The following is a 21,599-nucleotide window of genomic DNA, read 5'->3' on the forward strand; positions in this document are numbered from 1 at the left end:
ATAGGATTTAAGTATGGTTTGGTAGGACAATATTGAAGAGATTTATGCATGCTCACTTAGAATTAGGCTTAAATACAACTCTCCTTAATTCTAGGGATTGAATGCAAACAATGTATGCAAGTGTATGCTTCTCTTCATTTAAATTCTATCGCCTTTAGGACTTGCATTAGAAACATCTGGTTTTATTACATGTTGAGCATATTTTTTAAAACATCCCTACCTATATTGTCTCGGTCTTCACGTTGTTGGGCTATCTCACTGAACCATAGTTCAGGAGAGAGCCTCACAACTGGACCACTTATTTGGGTTAACACCCCCCTACCATGTACTTAAGGGCCATAGTCCGAAGTATATCTGTAGGTGCTCAAGGATGTTGGGAAGTCATTACCTTAGAACAGGAGAAATATTTCTATGCCACGTACTTCGAGCTTCGGCTTGAGTATATCGACGTACCTTGATTGGAATCAGATGATCTGAGCCATAGAGTTAGGATTAAGGTCCTACCAGCCATTTCAAATATTACATTTAGAGTCAGCTTTAGGGAGTGCTTTTTGTGCATCCTTGTTTGTACAGTTGTGATTCTGTGATATTTATTATATTTCCTTATATTTTCCAAAGACCCTAGGTATATTATTCAAATTTTTCTCTTTGTTTTCAAAACCCAGGTGTATTTTCTTTTCTTCTTCTGATTTGTTTAATTCTTTTTTTTAATCCTGCCTGCAATTCTTTAAAATTTTAAAACTTTTGCCATCTATTTTTCAAACTCTTCTTTCTTCATATCTTCCAGTGTATCTTCTGATTCTATTCCAAAAATTCTTTTGCCTTTCTACAATAAAGTCTCTTTTGTCGAGAGATATCCTTTTTTGAAATAGTACTCATTTTCCATATTTTCAGTTGTTTATTCCTCCTCACGAAGTAACAATGCAATTGTCACAAATTCTGTGACGACTCAATCCCTAGTAATAAGATATCATTTTCAAATCTATTAACCTGTTTCCTTTTCTTGTCAATTTTTTTCCAAAGATTATTCAGTCTGAACCATCCCTTTATTTTATAGAAAACATTGGCATTCCATCATGGTTCAAACAAGGTCAGGAAATAGAACAACACCAAGCAGTATCAAAGAAATGAGTTCCCCGAGACCGGTCAAAAGGCAAGATCAGACGAGCGAAGATGACATTGATCCGACCATGTACAAGATGTTTCAAAAGATGATGACCAAGATGCTATTGGAGCTACCCGAGACAAGTGCCAGAAAGGAGCTAGCCGAGGGGACGACACCAGTCACATTCTTTGAGAACATTGAAGGCAACAATGGCAGCAGCAACATGAGAGGACCTAAGCTCAGCAGAAGCAACAATGAAGGCAAAAAAAGAGGCTCCTTCAAGCAGAATAACCGACCTCCCCAGTCCAGTCCTCAACAGAAGAAAAAGAATTAGGAAAAGCCAAAGCACAAAGACTGGAGCACTGATCGAGAGTTCACCCCCTGGACCAGAAACTTGAGGCTATTCTAAAATATCTGCTTGCAAAAGATATGATCCGTTTATCAAAAATTGCCAATCCCCCGGTAATCATGGGTAGATTCAAAGGATGATTTTGCAAGTTTCACCAGGCAGTGGGGCATGACACAGAGGATTGTTTTGTCCTTAAGAACATTGTCCAAGACTGCATCGATAAGAAAATTTTGGGAGAAAACAAAACAACAGTCCAACCGGCTGTCCTAACCAAACCTCTTCAATTTTGCTCCCAAAAGAAAGCAGATGCTCGAAAGAAGCCAAAACATGAAGGTTGGGATCATGACCGCAAGTTCACTCCTCTCGATCATCCCCTCAAAAAAGTCCTTGAGTGCATGTTGAGCAAAGAGATGGTTAAACTTCCAAGAGTTGTTGATCCCTTGGTCACCTTGGGAAAATGGAAAGACAAATTCTGAAAATTCCACCGGGCAATGAGATACGACACTGAGTGATGCTTTGTCTTCAAAAATATCGTTCAAGACTGCGTTGACAAGAGTTTCACTGTTAAAGAGGAAGATCAGCCAACCACCCTAGCCTAGCTTTCCCGAACCATGCCAAAGTTTTTCTGCTTTCTCCCTTTTTGTCAGTCACCTTGTAGGGGCAAGTCAGCCTAGTCTTTTGTGACCTTTTGGTCAAAGTACTTGTAAATATTCAGTTTTTGTTATCAACTTTGCTTATTAATAAAATGTCACTTTTCTTCGTATCTTTGATGACCAATACTTCTTTCTTTTACCACCTTGGGGCACCCTTTTAAAATAATATTTTTATTTCAAGAGTCTTCTTTGTCATCGACTTCTATTAAGCCACATTAAATTCCTATTCTTTTCAAGATGAGGGACAATTTCGACATCATTCATGAGAGAAATGAAATTACCTATGAGGGTTTATTCAAAATTGTGAAATTTTGAAAATTTTTGCAAAATCTTCATCGTGATCACCAAAAGTTCAATATTTTGGTCCAATCTTTTTCAAAATCAACCATCGCATTGATCTTCCTTTTTCAAAATCGGTTCTGAACCATTGTCTTCAAAAATCAACCCTCATGTTGATCTCTCTTCAAAATCAACCCTCATGTTGATTTTTCTTCAAAGATCAGCTCTCGTGTTGATCATTCTTTAAAATCAACCTCGCGGTTGATCCTCTTCCCAAAAAATGATTTTTCACTTGTCTCTCAAATGAACCTTATCGTCTCACTTTAAAGATCCCACGTGCATGCAAGATCAAACAAACTCTTTTCCTCATTTTTTATCAATTTTCATTAATCTTTTTGTCAATCTTTATCAATTTTTATCCTTCTTTATTAATTTTATCAATTTTTATCATTTTTCATCAATTCTTTTAAATCCCTTTTTCTCTTTCAGGTTAAGGGATAAACCTGAACCTCGTCCTTCGAGGTATTCTTTTTCCTGCTCAGGTTAAGGGATAAACCTGAACCTCGTCCCGCGAGGTCCTTCTTCCTTCAAGATAAGGGATAATCCTAAAGTCTTTCATCCTCTTTCAAGCATCATCAATTTTACCAATTTTCACCAGACTTTCATCAGTCTTTATCAATTTTTATTCTTTGTCAATTTTTATCAATTTTATTTATTCTTTATCAATTTTTATCAATTTTATTGATTCTTCCTTAATTTTTTATAAATTTTTATTCTTTGTCAATTTTTATCAATTTTATTAATTCTTCATCAACTTTTTATCAATTTTTTGACATTTATTATTCATTCCTTTTCAGATTAAGGGATAAACCTGAACCTCATCCTTCGAGGTATCCTCATCCCCCTCAGGTTAAGGGATAAACTTGAACCTCGACTTTCGAGGTATTCTTTTCCCTCTTTCAGGTTAAGGGATAAACCTGAACCTCATCCTTCGAGGTATTCTTTTTCCCTTTCAGGTTAAGGGATAAACCTAAACCTCGTCCATCGAGATATTCTTCTTCCCTTTCAGGTGAAGGGATAAAACTGAACCTCGGCCTTCGAGGTATTCTCCATTCCCATTCAAGATAAGGGATAATCCTTAGACCCCTCATAGGAGCAATAATGCTACCTATGAGAATTCTTTTTTAAGACAAAATTTTCATCAATTTTCTCAATTTTTCTCCATTTTTATCAATCTTCTATCAAATTCTATCTCTTTCTATCTTCTTAAATTTTATTCCGTCTCCGTTCAGGATAAGGGGTTAATCTTGAAAATTGGACTGCATACAGCTAACTATGCTAGTCCATCTAAATCATAAATCGTAAATCTTTCATTTCCCTTCTAAATTTAAGTCTCAGGTTATCTTTTCACAAATATCCCTTTTTTCCTTTTAGGTTAAGGGATAAAACCTGAACCTCAGCCTTTGAGGTATTCTTTTCCCCCTTTAGGTTAAGGGTTAAACCTGAACCTCAGCTTTCAAGGTATTCTTTTCCCCTTTCAGGTTAAGGGATAAACATGAACCTCATCCTTCGAAGTATTCTTTTTCCCTCTCAGGTTAAGGGATAAACCTGAACCTCGACCTTCGAGGTATTTCCTTCTTCCCCTTTAGGATAAGGGATAATCCTGAAACTCCGACAATCATTCCCGCTTCGATTTCCAAACATCTTGAAAATGCCAGACTCCTTTTCAACTTCCAGTCGAAAAATTCAGTGCTCGTACTGGTATGCCTAGCGCTCGTGCTAGTGTCTGGCTGATTGATCAGTTGGCCCCCCAGATTCAGTCTTTGCACTAACCATTTATCAAAATTCAAAGTTTTAATTTCAATTTCGACCTTTGGGTCATCCAGTTCTCAATTTCAAGACTTCGGGTTACAATTCCATCAATGTCTCTCAATTTCAAGCCTTTGGGTTACAATTCCATCAATGTCTGACAATTTCAAGCCTTCGAGTTACAACTTCATCAATGTTTACCATTTTCAAGCCTTCGGGTTACAATTTCATCAATATCTATCATTTTCAAGCCTTCAGGTTTCAATTTCATCAAAATCTATCATTTTCAATCCTTCAGGTTACAACTTCATCAATGTTTACCATTTTCAAGCCTTTGGGTTACAATTTCATCAATATCTACCATTTTCAAGCCTTTGGGTTACAACTTCATCAAAATCTATCATTTTCAAGCCTTCGGGTTACAACTTCATCAATGTCTGTCATTTTCCAGCCTTCGGGTCACAACTCCATCAATGTCAACCATTTTAACCTTTTTCAACAAAATCCTGCTTTTGAGCTGGTCGGTCAAACAAATCTTGCTTTTGAGCTGGTCGGTCAAACAAATCTTGCTTTCAAGTTGGTCGGTCAAACAAATCCTACTTTCGAGCTGGTACGTCAAACAAATCCTGCTTTCGAGCTGGTCGATCAAACAAATCATGCTTTTGAGCTAGTCGGTCAAACAAAATCATGCTTTTGAGTTGTTTGGTCAAACAAAATCCTGCTTTCGAGCTGGTCGGTCAAACAAATCCTGCTTTTGAGCTGGTCGGTCAAACAAAATCCTGCTTTCAAGCTGGTCGGTCAACAAATCCTGCTTTCGAGCTGGTGGGTCAAACAAAATCCTGCTTTCGAGCTGGTCGGTCAACAAATCATGCTTTCGAGCTGATCGGTCAAACAAAATCATGCTTTTGAGCTAGTCGATAAAAAAAAAATCTTGCTTTTGAGTTGGTCGGTAAAAAAATAATTCTGCTTTCGAGATGGTCGATCAAAATAGAATCTTGCTTTCGAGCTGGTTCATTAAAAACAAAATCCAATTTTACTGGTAGGAATCTCTAAAATCTAAAAATTTCAGCTCAAGGTCCTATCAAAATCTATATTGAGTGATTATTTCATAAAGGATTCTCGAAAACTTTGCCAATTTGATTAAAGACATTTGTTGATGCCAATATTTTACTACATAAATGAATCACCTCAGATTACCTCTAGTATTCTTTCCAAAAAGGTGAAGCTTTTTGCGAAAAAGGATAAATTTCAAAAAAAAATTCTGTTGATCAACCAAAAAGGCGTAAGAAATATCATTGGTATGACTAGCGAAAGAAATATTCAATGATGTTGAAAAGCCAGAAGCGAATTGATATTGATCATAGCTATGGCGCATGTTTAAAGACGACTTTCTGGTAATCAGGCAGTGGAAATATTCTGAGCTAGAAAAAGAATCCACTCAATCCATATCTCCTCAGCCATTTAAGCTGCAAATCAAATATCTGTAAAAGGGATCTCTCAATTGTCGTCAAGTTGAAGACAAATATGCGAGCTAGACCCCCAGGGCCAAAGAAGATTTGGATCATCTTCGAGATGAAAGAGTTTGTGACAGATCCTTATAGGGAAAGTTCAGATCACCCTCGAGATGAAGGCGGATGCGACAGACCTCCCGACAAACCCTAAAAGATATTTGATTTCTGCTATCATCAAGAGATTTTTGACCAAGAAACAATATGATCAGTATAATTCCTGAGAAAAAGAAGGATTGGAGCATCTCCAAGATGAAGGAGTTTATGACGTATCCTTTCCAGAAAAAAAAAAAGCCAGGACATCTCCAAAATGAAGAATGATGTAATAAACTCCTCGCCAAAAACCCAAGAAAGCTCAAAGACTCAAAAAGAGTGCAAAAAGATCATCATAGAAAAACACCCAGATTTCAAACTGCCAAAATTGTCAGAAATCATCTTTTCTTATGCAAAATTCTTTTATCAATATCTTTTCACTACTTACTTTTATGAAATTGAGAATATTTTTTTTTCTGTTCATATAAAGGAAATGTATAGCTTCCTTGAAGAAACTCAACAACATTAAAATTTGAATCTGACTCTAGAATCCAGGGAGTTAACCTCATTGGAGGAAATACTCTAGGTGAAGAGGGAATATCTTTTGCACACACGTGCATGTTTCCAAGCATTTGAGTCAACTACAATTTTTATCTTATTGGCAAAATTTTCTAGCTATTCAAAAATGAAATAAATTCTCAATATCTATTTTTGATGCAACCTAAAGTTGTTTACATTTTCAAAAAGAGTTGCCTCGCTCCTCGAGGTATCACCTGCTCAGGTTAAGGGTCAAACCTGAATTTTCTACGAAAGGTCATCAATTTTAAAAGCTGATTTAGTCTCAGCAATGAGACGCCCAAGAATCAACCCCTTTTCCAAGCTTTAAGGAACCCCATTTTTCTCCTTTCGCAAATCCCTCTCGGATTTGTTCATCCAAACTCTGAAAGTCCCATTATGGTTTCCTCATTTGAGGATTCTATATGATCGTCCCTTTCAGGCTAAGGGTTAAGCCTGAATGTCGCTCCTCGAGGTATCATCCCACTTAGGATAAGGGCTAAAACCTGAATCGCAAAAGGTCACCTATTTTAAAAGCTATTTCAGTCTCAGCAATGCGACACCCAATATCAACCCCTTTTCAAGCTTTAGGGACCCCCATTTTCGTTCTTTTGCAGACCCCTCTCAGATTTGTTCATCCAAACTCTGAAGGTCCCATCATGGTTTCTTCGTTCGAGGATTTCGTATGGTCATCCTTTTCAGGTTAAGGGTTAAGCCTGAACCTCGCTCCTCGAGGTATCGTCCCTTTCAAATTTGGGTTAAACCTGAGCCTTGTTCCGACGAGGTTCCTCGTTTCAACGAAGTAGTTCTCTCAGTCCCATCATGGGTTTTCCCGTCATGGAATCCATGCTCTTCATATCCATCCAGAAAGGATCATACTTGAGCTTTATCTCAAGAGGCATTTTTCTCAAAAATGTCCCATTAAGGTCTTCATGTATTCCATTCCCATTCAGCTATGGGTAGAACCTAAAATTCATCTTGATATATCTTTAAAGGGCTAAACCTGAGTCATTCGAAAAGGCTTATCTTGTCTCATCCATGAGACCTGATCACAATTCCCATTTTCATCATTTCGGGATCTTTTCCCAAAGTCCCATCACGATTTCCTCATTTTTGTTATCCAGTCATATCATTTTTTAGGATTTCATCTCCCCAGAACCATTTAGGATAAGGTGTTAAGCCTGAGAAACCATGTTTTCAAAATAAATTCTTCCATACTCAGTTCAGAGCTGCTGACTGGGGCATTTTTCAAAATTTGGAGTGTTTTCTTTGTCACTAAGCTTCTCTTTCAACCGGCTTAGTAGCAAAGAGGGGCATCTGTGAACACTCCAAATTTTTCAAAATTTTATAAATATTCTATTTTTGCCCCCAGCCCCCATTTTCTGAAAAATTGAGTCAGTTCCAATCTAAATTCCAGTTATTCCTCAGATTTTACTGGAATCAAATCTATTTCCTATATCTGACTCAATTTTGGATCCGGATCTAGTGCCAAAACCCAAACCTGAGCCTCGTAATCCAATTTTCAAATTAAAATTACAAAAATACCCAAAATAGTTTTTGAATGGCTCAGACAGTCCATCTGGTATCCGTTTGGATCCACTGTTAATATTCCTCGATTCGAGATCCAAAACTCAAATATTTTCGCAAAATCCAGATCCAAACCTATTTTCTAAAGGAATTTTCAAAGAATAAACCATGAATTCTCAGAAAACCCGTCTTTTGTAAATATTTCTCAAAAATACAAAAATAGTTTGAAAATTCTTTATTTTCCCATGGTTTTTAGAGTTTTATTTCAAAAACACAAAAAATAGAAATTATAAAGAAAAAGAATAAAAAAAAAATAGAAAGAAAAACACAAAAGTATAGGATTTAGAAACCCCTTTTGAAAACACCATTTTTGCTAAAAAACCCTTTTTAAAAAATCCTTTGTAGAGAACCACTCTTTTGAAAAAAATTGAAAACAAAGAGGGACCCGTTGGAAACTTTTTCCAACGGTCTCGACTTATAAAAACCGACCTTCAGAGGGTCGAAGGAGGATCGCATTTCACCCCGCCATCGGTCTTCTTCCTCTTCTCCACCGATCCTTTCTTCTCCATCTTCTTCTCATTCCCCCTTGATCGATTGAAGGAGACCCTGGCCCCAGTGACGGTAGTCGAAGGTAAGTGTCATGTCCTCCTATTTCTTCTTCTTTGTTCTTTTCTCTTTTGTTTCCTTACTATATTTTTTTTCATGATTTCTTCTTCTCATTCTCACTAAAAGCAATCTTATATCATTGATCTGCTTATCGCAGCCTCAACGGTATATATATATTGCAACATCAATATCGCCTCTATTTCAAATGCTTATTGCATTTTGAGGCTAAAGAAAATCGCACAGCACCATCACGCATTGCTATCTTTTTTCGGATTGCTCTCTGTTTAAATTTCCAATGTATTGTTCAAATATAGTTGTTCATCGTGCCACCGTTCGTTCCTTGTTGCAAATTTACTTTTCCTCGATTTAGCATCATCATTTTACTTTTGTTTTGTTTAATATTCTCTGTAACGGTCATCATATCATCCATGAGCATTGCATTCCATCACATTTCCCCCTCTCAATCTTCCTCTTTGGTTCCCATTGCCTTCTTCTTCCTTTTTTATTTCCTTCTTCCCCTCTCCTTCTCCTTCTTCTATTCTCCTCTTCTTCCCCCTGGTGCCTCTCCTTCAAGCGATTGAAGATCGAACACCATTCGAGAGAGCCACGTTTTTCCCTGGATCGACTGCAGAAATCAGATTCCCCTCTTAGCCGGCTAACAAAGGGGCATCATATTGCAACAGTATACAGAATATCAGCGCTCCTTCCTTCAGAACTCCAGAGATCTCTCTTCACCCTCCTCCGTTGAATCTCAACAACAAAGCTAAAGAAGGTCGATCACCTCTGTAGCAGAACTACGGTAAGTCACCCCTTCCTTCTACTTTCTCTCTGTGGGTCTACCTCTGTCTTCTTTGTTTTTGTAGATCTTTCCCGTTTCCCATTTTTTTTTCTGCAAAAGCAATATACGCAATGACGACCTGCTCATAGCAGTGTCGAATTGTGTGTTGCAATAAAACTTTAGCCCTTCTGTCGTCTACATTTTCTGTTATCTATTTGCTAGTTTATACATTTCGATTTCCTACAATTTCGTTATATTTCTTCATTATAAGCTGGATCATTGTGCTTTCGTGACTTCAATTTACATTCCGCCTTATTTCAATTGTATTTTATATTGAAATTCCTTTGACAATTGGACTGTGTTTTAGTCATCATTTGATTTTCGGACTTTCTGTTTTCATTTTGGGATTACCCGTTAGACTTGACTTCTTGTGTTGTTGTGATAATCTGCTATATTGCACAAGTATTCCTCACCCATTTTATTTGCATAATTAATCCCTTATGTCACTTTGGCTCCATAATATTCATCCCACAGTGATCCGCATTTCTGAAGGAGGTCATGGTACAGTAGGTTTTAGTCCCTAGGTAGTGGCAATTAGTGATTTGTATTCGTTGAGTAATACCTATTAAGTCACATTTGCTAAAGAATATGTTTGATTTTCGCTAGTTAAATCTGATTCGGGTCCTGTTGTCCATCCTTTTCTTAACCCTGCCACATCTATATCTGCATCAAACGATCTTTCATTCGGTACATAATGCAAGTTATCATGATGGGATAAGTTATAATAATGTCTGCAATCTAGGGTATTCATCACGCTTCATCAGAGGGCATTTTCTGCCAAATATGCTGCGATAGAGTTACATCACTTACTGTTGTATGACCCCATTGTGAAATATATTTGGGATTTGTTAGACATTCTGGAGGAGGTTCCATGGTAGTCTTGATATCTTGTGGTGATGCAGCCCATGTTGTAATTGAAACACTGTGTATGGCTCGTAAATCCCTATAAAAATTTGGTTATGTGTAGTTATGTCTCTCCCAATGCTTTGCGTTAATCTACTGCTAAATGGTTACTGCAAGTTCGAGAAGTTTCAGGTGGCTGGGCAATTACTAGAGGAGATGATGGCAAGGCAGTCTGTGCCTAATGAGGCTCATTGCAACCCATTTGAGACTCTTGAGTTGAAGTTTGAAAATTTTGTACATGATGGAATGAGAAGTAGGATCTGAATCATCGCTGAACATCATTTTGATCTCATTTCTGTTGAGGGTTGTTTCCCTGGTTCTATTATTTCCAGTGCTTTGATCTTTAGAAGGTTCCATGCGTTGATGATCTAAGCCATCCCAAGCGACCAGTATGCTAGAACCATTAAACCTGTAGGGTTCACTCTCTGATAAGTTATTTCCTTGGATAAATTTGGTGTCCAGATGTTCAGAATCTACTCATGCTCAGCTTCTGTTTCAATGATTGAATTTCTGCATCTTTGTGAGCACTTATTTTCTCCAGCAAATTGATGTTTGCCAATTTTTTTTTTTGAGAGTTGATTCCTTCATAGTTGTCAATCAGTTGTTGCTTAGCCATGATAGATGCCTCTGCAGCTTTAGCCTGTGCGTGACTGTGAGAAAATGCTTCAGAGAGAAGACTCCTTAGAAATTGGCTAATTCATGTTGTTGCAGTAAAGAAAGTTGAAGAGTTGAGCCTAAAAATTTACAATAATGGCACAGGATGCTATGAGCTGCCTTTTCATCCAGTCCATACTGCATCACTCCCTCAAGAACTTCCAGTTAACACCCACCTGTTAACTGCACTATTCACACACCTTCCTCTGCATATAGCCTCCACCTTCACATCAACAACCTACAACACTTACACTACCCCTACCTCATTGTCGCACCTCACTACTTCACAGCCCCTGTTAATGCTTGATGTAACTTGTATACAGCACATCACAAGCTGCCATACGACATCTTCTGTGTTTCTTTCACTCCACCTCCTGTAATCTTCCATTTCCTCCAGCACGCCACTTGCACCACACTCCACCAAACATGGTATACCGACACCCTCCATTTACATCAAACATCTCACTGTTATCTCCCATTTACTCTTTGACCCTGGCATATCTACACGACATCCCCTGCTATCACCTACTATTGCACTTCTCCCCTGTGTATACCATCTCCAAGCATACTCACAGCATAGCCATGTATTTTTTTTTACAACTATTGCTTTCACAGCAACAACAGACCCTCCATTACTTGCTAAATACACCATTCACCACCCATAATACATTATCTTTTGTCGTAGCTCCCAACTCCTACTTGCATATTCATTTGCATAGCTACTGTTGTAGCATAATTATTCAACATCTATCACCGTTGTCACCTTTATCATCATGCATAAAAATTCATCTTTTTCACAACATGTTGCCTCCTTTCCCTGCACCTTTACACATCTATGTACCTGCTCTGCATACACCCACTGTTATTGTCGCAAAATTTTTCTTCCCTTCATTGCGGGAGAGAGGGGAAAACATTCCCGTGAGTCAAACTTGACCAGAGTTTTGAATTTTTTTTTTGAAATACTCGCCTTCGTTTTTAAAAATAGCAGGAAAATCCATGGGATGGTGCTCGACCTGTCGGTACGAGGTTGGGTCGTTCCTGTCGCCTTTAACAGGGGTAATCGATCTAAGGACCAAATGTGTGCTTGAATTAGTTAAATTATCAAAATCGTGTTCTATCCTAAATGCACAGAGGATTCAGGCATGTGCTATGAAATTTTGTAAAATGCAGGTTGGAAAGCATGATGTATGCTCAGAAAATTGCTTTTGAAATTGAAAAATATTTGTCAGGAAAAAGATGGAAGTCAGTCTCTCAGAAACCTCAGAAAAGATTTGAAATCTCTAGAAAGTTTATAAAGATTCGGGAAAATCATGAATGGATGAAAATCCTGGGAAATGGAAAGAATTCTTGAGGAAAGGTGAACATTGAAAGAGGAAGTGCTTGACAGGAAAGTTTCAATTTTGAAAATTTTCTTTAAAAAGTGATTGAAGATTCATAGGAAAACTCTTTTGAGAAAAGATATCAAATCTTAGGAACTTGAAATTCAGAAAATCTTAGCATTGAGAAATTGGAAATCGATTTTGACTCTGGAAAATGAGGGAAAGTTTCCTTTGAAAATTTGGAAATGAATTCTAAGATAAGAAATATTTTCTAGGAGAATCAGGGAAAACTTAGCTTGAGAAAAATACATCTTTGAAGACTTTTTAAAGCATCTTGAGAAATCGACTTCCTTGAAATGAAATTTTTACATAAATGCACATGATTTCATGATGTGAACTATCCTGAATGAATGAATGTCTTTTTATGAAAGCTTCTTTTTAGGAAAATATGCAATTTTAGAATTAAACTAAGGTAAGATTACCACATATTCCAACTATGGCCGTAAATATGCTTGTAATTTACTTATCCAATTCTAAAATACTTTGTAATCATTGAAGACATGCAGTGAATTTTGGAAGATAGCCTAAGAGTGTAGGCTCGATGTGATTAGTAGAAAGATGCTGAATCTGGGTCTCGTCCATATTCCGACTAGGGCCGTAAATATGGACTCCACCGAGTTCATCAACTCCCTAAGAGTTGGTGCATGTGCCATTCGTGTACATCCATAGTGCTTTTGAAATAAAATGCATGAATCACATAATTAGGATATTGCATGAATTCAAACTATATAATATGCATCCTAGTCAAAGCAGAAAATTAAATCTCTTATTCCAAATTTTATATTATTACATCACAAATTAAATGAAAGAAAAAAGAAATTGCAGACTTTATATCCTTCTTTTGAATGTCTCTGCCAAACTGGAAATGGGGTTAGCTGAAATATGTGGGTTTTTCCAAGATTTTCTAATAATATCTTGAGATTATTGGACTTAGTTGGATAAAAACCTTGTTTTTACACTTCCTTGATATTTGAATTGATGTAAATGCAAGAAAATCCAATAATAAATAATTTGAAATTCGGAATTATGGTCAAAATGACCAAAATACCCCTGATATTGAGGTTATACCTTTAAAATCAAGGTTTTTTGAAGGAATTTTTGTAAAATTTGAGATTTTGAAATTTGAATTGAACCAAATGATGATAAAATGCATGATGAGACATGATGACATGCTGCTAAACATATTAGGACTGTAAAATCAGATTTTGAGTTTGAAACTTGGCCAAAATAATGAATTTCGCTTGTTTTTCGCTTGGATCAGGGTCCCGCGGGGCCCTGTTTTGATGATGCAGCTAAACCGATCATCAAACGAATTCTAAATCATGCCAAATTCGGTAGGTAGCAACACTCTACCCTTAGAAACAACCTAGAATGGTAAAATGCATGAAAGGATATGGCCTAGATGAAAATTTTCAAAGAACATCCTAAAATAGGCAAATTTCGCATACGGGCACGAACCAAATGTAGTATTTAATGCAATAATGCAAAAATCCACCATAGAAATGTTTGATGTTTTGCAGGCTGCTAAAGGACATGAAAATGAACATCTTTGGTTTTTACAGCCCCAGGATTTGAACTATGGTGAGTTCGGTAACAGGGATTTGGTTCTGATGGGGCTAAAATCAACATGATCTGATATAAAAATGGATAAAATTTAACAACTGACCACCAAAATTGCCGAAATTTAAATGGAGGACTACTGACATGCATATGAACAACTTTCATTTGTATGTATTTGGCATTTGTGTTACGACAATAAAGCCATACATGATACTTTAAGTACAAGGTTTTGATGAGGAGCAAGTGAATCAACTGCATTTCAGCTAAGGCAATGAAGAAATATGACAAACATTGAAGAATTCGATGAAGAATCTTTAAAGACTAGTGTGCAAATGTTAAATTCATTAAAAGTCTTAGATTCTTGTAAGAGCCTTACTTAGAGTGCATATTTTGGTTGCATTTCAGCTAAAAAGTCTTTAGAAAAACTTTTCTAAAAGAACCCTTCATGAAAATCTTTTAAGAAAACTCTTTTCTTAATTTTTCGTGTTTATTAGTTGACCAATAGACTCACCAGTCGACTAATCCTTTCGCGCCAAATTTTCTAAGCAAAATGTCATTTTTATCAAATTAGACGACTGAAGGTTTTATTAGTCGACTGGACAAAATGTCTGTTTTTTGGAAATTTAGCAGCAGTTGACTAATGCTTTTATCAGTCGACCAGACAGAACTTGTGTTTTTTAGAAAACTTTTAGCAGCAGTCGACTGAAAGGTTTTTCAGTCTACTGATGATAGTATCAGTCGACTAACTTTTCTCTAGTCGACTAAGTTTCAAAACTTCAGATTTTCAAACGGCTCGATAAACAGATCAGTCAACCGATGATAATTGTTAGTCTACTAATAACTAATTATTAGTCGAATAACTATTGTTCTAGTCGACTAATTTTGCCATTTTTCCTGAAACTTTGAAAAGGTGTGTCTTTTCATTTTTCAAACATTTTGATCGTTCAAAATGGACTGTTTTGACACCCTTTCATACCCTCAACGTATGAAATGTTTCAACTATAAATATGAGTGCATTTTACACTCAAAAGCACTGCAATTCAATCAATTTGAATCTATTACTCTTTGCTTTTCACTCATATTCATTTTCTCACTCACGTGATATTTTTCACTTCAGTTTTTCACTTAAATTCCTTTGAGAGATAGTGAATTCGTGAGTAGAATATTTCAACAACCTCAAAAGTCAATTGCATCTCATTTGCATTCATAAGAAGGGCTCATAGGTTGTTTTGTAAGTTTTTACTTATTTCAATTTTCTATAAAAGGAAAGGACTCCTTGGTTTAAAGGAATTGTTTGCTTTCAGTAGGTGTGTTACTAGAAGTGGGACCGAATTTGGTCTGTGTATGATCTTGTAGTTACATAAGGGTGATAGTGAAAATCTCAAACGGGTTTTGCTTGGGGACTGGATGTAGGTCGGGAAAGACCGAACCAGGATAATTTATTGTGTTCTTTGTGTGTTTGCTTTGCAAATTGCAAAATCCGTCAAAATTTCACAGACAATTTTTAAAAGCACTATTTGCCCCCCCTCTAGTGCTCGTTGCCTCGATCCTACTGCACTTTCATTTGGTATCAGAGCATGTTTGCTATTATTTTGATTTGACCATCATCTAGCATGAACTACAACATCTCAGCACAAAGAAGGATGCTCCTCTGTTCGTCCTCCTCTCTTCGATGAAACAAACTATGGATACTGAAAAGTGAGAATGACAATATTCTTGCAATCCATGGATCTCGAAATTTGGAGAGTTGTTTCAGAAAAGTACCAAATGCCATCAACTGATTTCAGTCAATGGACCGATGAAGAAAAGAAGTCTGCTTTACTTAATGCCAAGGCTATGAATGCATTGTATTGTGCCATTGACAAGGTAGAGTTCAATCACATCTCTCAATGCTCTACAACAAATGAAATCTGGCATACTCTTCTTGTGACTCACGAAGGTACGTCAAAGGTAAAGGAATCTAAAATCGCTTCTTTAGTTCATAAATTTGAATTGTTTAAAATGAAGCAAAATGAATCTATATCAGTCATGGTAACAAGAATGACCGATATCACTAACACTCTGAAATCCCTTGGAAAAGAATATTCACAAGTGAATTTAGTCAAAAAAATCCTAAGGTGTTTAACTCCTGAATGTGAGAGAAAAATCACTGCTATTGAGGAAGCAAATGATTTAAACACTCTCACTCTTGAAGATTTGGTTGGTAACTTAATAGCATATGAAGTACAACTTCAAGACGGACAAGAAGAAGAACCCAAGAAGAAATCTCTTGCTTTTAAGGCTACTTCTGACTCTGAAAATTCAGAAGAAGATGAAGATGAAGATATTGCCCTTATTACAAGGCAATTCAAAAGATTCATCAAAAAGAGAAGATTTCAAAGAAAGGTAAAGAAAGCGGATTCTTCCAATCCAAATGAAGTCAAGCGCTTTAACTGCAAAAAGGCAGAACATATCAAGAAAGATTGTCCTCTTCTCAAAATCAATCCCAAGGACCGATTCAAGAAGAAAAAGGCATTTCAAGCATGTTGGGATGATAGTGACTCCTCTTCCGATGAAGAATCAAATGAAGAAGTCGCCAACATGTGCTTTGTAGCACAAGAAGACTCGGTAAGTCAATTTGACTATGATGATTTATTAGAAGTATTCAATGATTTATATGCTAAATTTAAGAGTCTAAGTTCTAAAAACAAAGAGTTAAAAACTGAAAATTCAACTCTTGACTCTCAAAACAAAGTGTTACTTCAAGAGATAGAAGATCTCAAGAAGGAAAAATCTTGTCAAGCATTTGAGATAAAAGAAATTGGAATTAGAACCAATCTCTTACAAAAAGAAATAACTTGTCTAAAAGAAAAATCAAATGATCTTCTTTCTATTGTGACCAAATTCACAAATGGTCAAGAGAATCTAGAAAGCTCAAATATACTCGGTTAATAAAACCGGATTGGGATATAGTTTCTTTGATACCCAAAATAGACCAAACTATGTGGTGAAGAATCAAAGACAATATTCTCAACCTTTTGTTGAAAGAACTAAATTTTCTAGAAATGCATCTAATCATGGAACTTATAATGCTTATAAGCCTAGACATGATTACTCTAGAAATGCTAAATCTTTTTATAAAAAGAATATTTATTATCAAAGAAAACCAAAATCCAAATGTATATGGGTTCCTAAGACTAACTCTCATGGACCCAAAAATAGAAAGGGGTCAAATGCTTTGTCTTCTAATTTTATTGTAGGTACACAAAATAAGGAGCAAATGGATATTGAACAATGGTTGTTCCAAACATATGACTGGAAGGTCGGAGTTATTTTCCACCGTCCAAAATAAGGATGGAGAAACTGTCACCTTTGGTGACAATAACAAGGGAAAAGTAATAGGTATTGGTAATATTAATAATCCAAAATTTCCCTTGATAGAAAATGTTCTTTTAGTAGATGGTTTAATGCATAATTTATTGTCAATTATGTGATAAAGGTTTTCTTGTTTCTTTTGAACATGATTTATGCTTAATTTCTGTTTTTCAATCTAAAAAGATCAATTTTAAAGGTAAAAGAAGGGACAATGTGTATGAACTTTATCTAGATGAGTTACCCATTTTTAATGAAAAATGTCTTATTGTTTCAAATGAAATTCAATGGTTGTGGCACAAGAGACTTGGAAATGTTAACTTTAAAATTATTTCCAAGTTATCCAAGAATGATCTTGTAAGAGGCCTACCTAGAATATCATATAAGAAAGATCACATATGTGATGCTTGCCAAAGGGGTAAACAAATCAAGAGTTCTTTTAAAGCAAAAGATATAGTTTCAACAAAACGTTCTCTTGAACTTTTACATTTAGATCTATTTGGACCATCTAGAATTCAAAGTTTGAATGGTAGCAAGTATGCATTTGTTATAGTAGATGATTATTCTCGATTTACATGGGTGATTTTTCTAAAAAGCAAAAATGATGCAGGAAGAGTTTGAAATGAGCTTGATGGGCGAATTAAACTACTTCCTTGGACTTCAAATAAAGCAAACTGAAGAAGGAATCTTCATCAATCAGGCTAAGTATACAAAAGAACTTCTCAAGAGATTTGAGATGGACTCATCAAAATCAAGAAGAAATCCTATGAGTACAACTACTTCTCTTGATAAAGATGAAAATGGTAAAAATGTAGATACTAAGTTTTACAGAGGTATGATCGGATCTCTATTATACTTAACTGCTAGTCGACCTGATATAATGTTTAGTGTTTGTATGTGTGCAAGATTTCAAGCTAATCCAAAGGAATCTCATTTAACTGCAGTAAAACAAATTCTTCGATATTTGAAAGATACTTCAGATTTTGGTTTATTTTACCCAAAATCACCTTCTTTTGATTTAGTTTCATATAGTGATGCAGATTTTGTAGGAAGTAAATCTGATCGCAAGAGTACTAGCGGAACTTGTCCTTTTTTAGGAAATTCCTTAGTCTCTTGGTTTAGTAAAAAGAAAAATTCAGTGTCACTCTCAACAACTGAAGCAAAATATATAGCGGCTAGTTTAGCGTGTTCACAAGTACTATGAATGAAACAGACCTTAAAAGATTTTGGTTTGAATTACTCCACAACAACTATTTATTGTGATAACACTAGTGCTATAAATCTTTCGAAAAATCATGTTCAGCACTAAAGAACTAAGCATATTGAAGTTGGACATCATTTCTTAAGAGATCATGTGTTAAAAGGAGATATTTCGTTAAATTTTATTTCCACTAATGAACAACATGCCGATATCTTCACTAAACCACTTAAAAATGAAGATTTTATGAGAATTAGGAGAGAACTAGGCATTTGCTTGTTTTTGGATTTATAAAATGTTGATTTTTGAGCAAAATCTCAAAAATAACACCATATTAGTCGACCGATAAATTTCTAGTAGACTGATGCTTTAAAAATTTTACAGAATGAGTCGCACCTTATTAGTCAACCGATAAAAATCTAGTCGACTGATATTTTTTAAATTTTTTTTTTTAAAAAGGACCCGATACCCCTTGCGTTTTAACGCATCGTTTCATTTTTATGCACCTTTTCATTTTTCTTAAACGAAACCCTTTGAAAAATGAAACCCTCTCTCTCTCTCTCTCTCTCTCTCTCTCTCTCTCTCTCTCTCTCTCTCTCTCTCTCTCTCTCTCTTCCGAAAAACCCTCAGAGTGCCATTTGAACCTTTCCTCACCAGAATCTTCTAGCCGTGACAGGAAGTCTCTTGACTTTTCGCCGGAATCCTCTTGTCGTGACCAGTGTCTCTTCAGTCCTCGCCGAAATTTGTGGCATCCTCTTCTCACCTACCGTCATTCACCGCGGACTCCTCCTCGTCTCTTCCCTCTTGCCTAAAATCTGTGGAGAATCGACATCACTTTGCACAAAGTGTTTCTATTGCACGACGACGGATATCTTCCTCCCGCCAGACGTCATTTGGAAGCCGACATCAACACCATCTTCAATTGTTCTTCTCAACGACTGTGTTGATCAATCACTCACTGCAACTATGAATTTTTAGGTGAATCTGTTTCAACCATGCCTCGTCAAAAGACTGCATCCGCAAAAGGTTCTCCTTCTCCTACACCTCCAGCAAGACATGAATTTTCTCTCAGATTACTCTGAAATCCTCTTTTATATTATACTTTTGGATCGATTTCTGCACTTCCTATTTTACCATGTCGAAATGTCCTCTTTCACCTGTTTTCTCGTTACAAAATAAGAGAATTGTTTCTAGGTATTTCACATCTTTTTTATGCCTGTGCAGACCCCCTTCATTATCCTTTTCTGATCCACTTGTTTTACACAAATTTACAAATTGATCATGAAACTGGAGTTCTTTCCTCTCTTGTTCGCGATGTTGAAATTGAGTTTGATTCTAAAATGCTTGGACAAATCTTAGAAATTTCACCTTTAGACACTCTTTTCAATACTATTGAACTTAATGATGAAAGAATTTTTGAACAAATTCTTCTTCCCGGTGCACCTCATTGTCCTCCTTTCAAAAATACTAATCTTCAAACTCGTGCATGCATTGCTGGACGAATTCTTGCCCACAATGTTCTACTTAAAACTGGTTCTTTTGATTACTATTCCACAGATCTTTCTACGGCTCTTTATGTCTTATTTGGAAATATTTTTGTAAATTAGGCCAACGTGTATTTTACTAATTTGTGGAAACAAAAACCATTTCTTCCTTATGTATGTCTTCTTACTCGTATTTTCAGACATTTCAAAGTTCCCTTAACCAATGAAAAATATATTGAGCAAAAGGAGTTCTTTGATCAAACTATTTTTAAACGAATGAAAATCAAATATCTGCCTCCTTTAAACTTTGATCAAGCTGAACCATCTGAACCATCAATTTCTGAACCCTCACCATCTTCTGTGACACCTTCATCTCAAGCAAAACGAAAGAAATTTTCTACTAGTCAAGACAATGATGAAGTTTTGCAGCGATTGGAAGCTTTGGAGCTGCATCAACACACTTTTCGTGAAGATGTAACTCAACAACTTTCTTCGATTCAGAAAGATATTACTGCAATCAAAGACTTGCTTAACTCACTTTTCTGATCTTTGTTTTCGGTCTTTACTGAACTTTGATACTTTATGGGTTGTAATATTTTGAATTTGAATTTACATTTTGCTTATGCTATTTCTGCCCTTACTCTCTTTTATTATGACAAAGGGGGAGAAAAAGATAGAATTTGGTAGACACATGCATGAAAATTGCAGGAGAAAAAGTTAAAAAGTTTTTAAAAAAATGCATGAAGTAATGGTGGAAATGCAAACCAATCAATATGTGATATATGTGCTTTGAATGTACTAACTTTTAATGTTGTGCAACATATTGATAGGGGGAGTAAAATCTCTATCTATGCATCTAAATGCTTCATCTTTGATTAAGTTTGTCATCATAAAAAAGAGGGAGAGTGTTACGACAATGAAGCCGTACATGATACTTTAAGTACAAGGTTTTGATGATGAGCAAGTGAATCAACTGCATTTCAGCTAAGGCAATGAAGAAATATAACAAACATTGAAGAATTCGATAAAGAATCTTTGAAGACTAGTGTGCAAATGTTAAATTCATTAAAAGTCTTAGATTCTTGTAAGAGCCTTACTTAGAGTGCATATTTCAGTTGCATTTCAGCCAAAAAGTCTTTAGAAAAACTTTTCTAAAAGAACTCTTCATGAAAATCTTTTTAGAAAACTCTTTTCTTAATTTTTTGTGTTTATTAGTCGACCAATAGACTCACCAGTCGACTAATCATTTCGCGCCAAATTTTCTAAGCAAAATGTCATTTTTATCAAATTAGTCGACCAAAGGTTTTATTAATCGACCAGACAGAATGTTTGTTTTTTGGAAATTTAGCAGCAGTCAACTAATGCTTTTATCAGTCGACCGAAAAGAACTTGTGTTTTTCAGAAAATTTTTAGCAGCAGTCGATTGAAAGGTTTTTCAATCTACTAATAATATTATCAGTCGACTAACTTTTCTCTAGTCGACTAAGTTTCAAAACTTCAGATTTTCAAACTGTTCGATAAATAGATCAGTCGACCGACGATAATTGTTAGTCTACTAATAACTAATTATTAGTCGACTAATTTTGCCGTTTTTCCTGAAACTTTGAAAAGGTGTGTCTTTTCATTTTTCAAACGTTTTGATCATTCAAAATGGATTGTTTTGACACCCTTTCATACCCTTAACGTATGAAATATTTCAACTATAAATATGAGTGCATTTTACACTAAAAAGCACTGCAATTCAATCAATTTGAATCTATTACTCTTTGCTTTTCACTCATATTCATTTTCTCACTCACGTGATATTT

Source organism: Nuphar pumila, chromosome 12, assembly GCF_984573655.1.
Source record: "Nuphar pumila chromosome 12, dmNupPumi1.hap1.1, whole genome shotgun sequence".
Classification (NCBI taxonomy): domain Eukaryota; kingdom Viridiplantae; phylum Streptophyta; class Magnoliopsida; order Nymphaeales; family Nymphaeaceae; genus Nuphar; species Nuphar pumila.